Source organism: Schistocerca americana, chromosome 6 (assembly GCF_021461395.2).
Source record: "Schistocerca americana isolate TAMUIC-IGC-003095 chromosome 6, iqSchAmer2.1, whole genome shotgun sequence".
NCBI lineage: Eukaryota > Metazoa > Arthropoda > Insecta > Orthoptera > Acrididae > Schistocerca > Schistocerca americana.
The window spans coordinates 289,019,580-289,022,079 of record NC_060124.1 but is presented as its reverse complement, the minus strand read 5'-3'; the positions used below and the strand labels follow the sequence as shown (position 1 = coordinate 289,022,079).

Genomic DNA, 2,500 nt, shown 5'->3' with positions numbered 1-2,500 from the left:
CACTTTTGGTAAGCAGAACTGGCGCTGTGGGATGAACCAAACGCCGAGTTAAGGCGCCCGAATCGACGCTCATGGGAAACCATGAAAGGCGTTGGTTGCTTAAGACAGCAGGACGGTGGCCATGGAAGTCGGAATCCGCTAAGGAGTGTGTAACAACTCACCTGCCGAAGCAACTAGCCCTGAAAATGGATGGCGCTGAAGCGTCGTGCCTATACTCGGCCGTCAGTCTGGCAGTCATGGCCGGTCCTTGCGGCCGGCCGCGAAGCCCTGACGAGTAGGAGGGTCGCGGCGGTGGGCGCAGAAGGGTCTGGGCGTGAGCCTGCCTGGAGCCGCCGTCGGTGCAGATCTTGGTGGTAGTAGCAAATACTCCAGCGAGGCCCTGGAGGGCTGACGCGGAGAAGGGTTTCGTGTGAACAGCCGTTGCACACGAGTCAGTCGATCCTAAGCCCTAGGAGAAATCCGATGTTGATGGGGGCCGTCATAGCATGATGCACTTTGTGCTGGCCCCCGTTGGGCGAAAGGGAATCCGGTTCCTATTCCGGAACCCGGCAGCGGAACCGATACAAGTCGGGCCCCTCTTTTAGAGATGCTCGTCGGGGTAACCCAAAAGGACCCGGAGACGCCGTCGGGAGATCGGGGAAGAGTTTTCTTTTCTGCATGAGCGTTCGAGTTCCCTGGAATCCTCTAGCAGGGAGATAGGGTTTGGAACGCGAAGAGCACCGCAGTTGCGGCGGTGTCCCGATCTTCCCCTCGGACCTTGAAAATCCGGGAGAGGGCCACGTGGAGGTGTCGCGCCGGTTCGTACCCATATCCGCAGCAGGTCTCCAAGGTGAAGAGCCTCTAGTCGATAGAATAATGTAGGTAAGGGAAGTCGGCAAATTGGATCCGTAACTTCGGGATAAGGATTGGCTCTGAGGATCGGGGCGTGTCGGGCTTGGTCGGGAAGTGGGTCAGCGCTAACGTGCCGGGCCTGGGCGAGGTGAGTGCCGTAGGGGTGCCGGTAAGTGCGGGCGTTTAGCGCGGGCGTGGTCTGCTCTCGCCGTTGGTTGGCCTCGTGCTGGCCGGCGGTGCAGGATGCGCGCGCCTGCGCGGCGTTCGCGCCCCGGTGCTTCAACCTGCGTGCAGGATCCGAGCTCGGTCCCGTGCCTTGGCCTCCCACGGATCTTCCTTGCTGCGAGGCCGCGTCCGCCTTAGCGTGCTCCTCCGGGGGCGCGCGGGTGCGCGGATTCTCTTCGGCCGCCATTCAGCGATCAACTCAGAACTGGCACGGACTGGGGGAATCCGACTGTCTAATTAAAACAAAGCATTGCGATGGCCCTAGCGGGTGTTGACGCAATGTGATTTCTGCCCAGTGCTCTGAATGTCAACGTGAAGAAATTCAAGCAAGCGCGGGTAAACGGCGGGAGTAACTATGACTCTCTTAAGGTGGCCAAGTGGCGGCGGTGTGGCTGCATCCGGACTTGGCTTCGCGAAGTGCGGTCTTGATGTAGTCGTGCTGCTGCTGCGAGGTGCCTTCCTTGGGTTATAGTTACAGGGAGAGTGATGCGCAATACATGGGCCTAGCCCTCTTAGCCTCTCCTCTCCTGCGGTCTTCTCCCCTTCTCGTGGGCCCGCTGATTTCGCAGAGTGGAAGACCGCACCAGGGGCTTGGGGGGGTCACCAGCCCCCCCTCGCACTATCCCTTTTTTAGTTGGGGGCAGTAAGCAGAGAATAAGTGGTGGCCCTTCCGCTGAAGGTGCCACCCCAACTCCCCCAGCACCTAGCCGGCCAACCGGCCGTGCCGAAAATCTTGTAACTTTTGCAGCTATGTATACCTGTAGTGAGTGCCACCGCAGCTTTACAACCAAGAACGGTCTCGGGGTCCATCGCCGCCGCCAACATCTTGCGGCCGCCAACGCGGTGATCGTCACGGAGAGGCATCGCGCGAGGTGGACGGAGGAAGAAGTCCTGTCGCTCGCCAAGGCGGAGGCCGAACTGTTCCTTGAGAGGGACGCCCGGTTCTTCTTCGTCAATCAAGAACTCATCAGGATGTTCCCCGACCGAACGCTCGAGGCAATCAAGTGCCGACGGCGGCAAGCTGCCCACAAGCAGCTTGTCCGCCAATTCATGGAGGCGCTTGAGATCGGTCGGGGGGAAGAGCCGGCGTCCCGCCGGGGAGCAGCGAGCCCGCTGCCTGACGCGGGCGAGGCCGCTGCGCCGCCCGTCGACGCAGCCGAGGACTTCGCGGCCGACACCACCGGGCCGCCGCCGGAGGGGCCGACTGACGCCGCCATCTGGGAGCATCTGGCGGGGCTACCCGCTTCCGCCCAGCGTTTCTCTGCCCTGGATCGTGTCATAGGTCTGGGGCGGGGCACGCCGCCCGATGTCATCCTGGGCATGCTCCCGGATGCCCTTGCGTCGGTCGGGTCCAGAGGGGAGAGATCGATCACCAGGACACAGCGGCCGCGCCTACCATCGAAGCGGCCGCCTGCCGCGCCGCCGACGCAGAAGCGCAAGCGGC

The 2,500-nt window shown here is 62.2% G+C and overlaps 1 pseudogene; it reads left to right on the top strand.

The window, feature by feature from the left end:
* Positions 1–2,500, top strand: part of LOC124621125 — a 7,960-nt pseudogene that overhangs the window by 1,459 nt on the left and 4,001 nt on the right.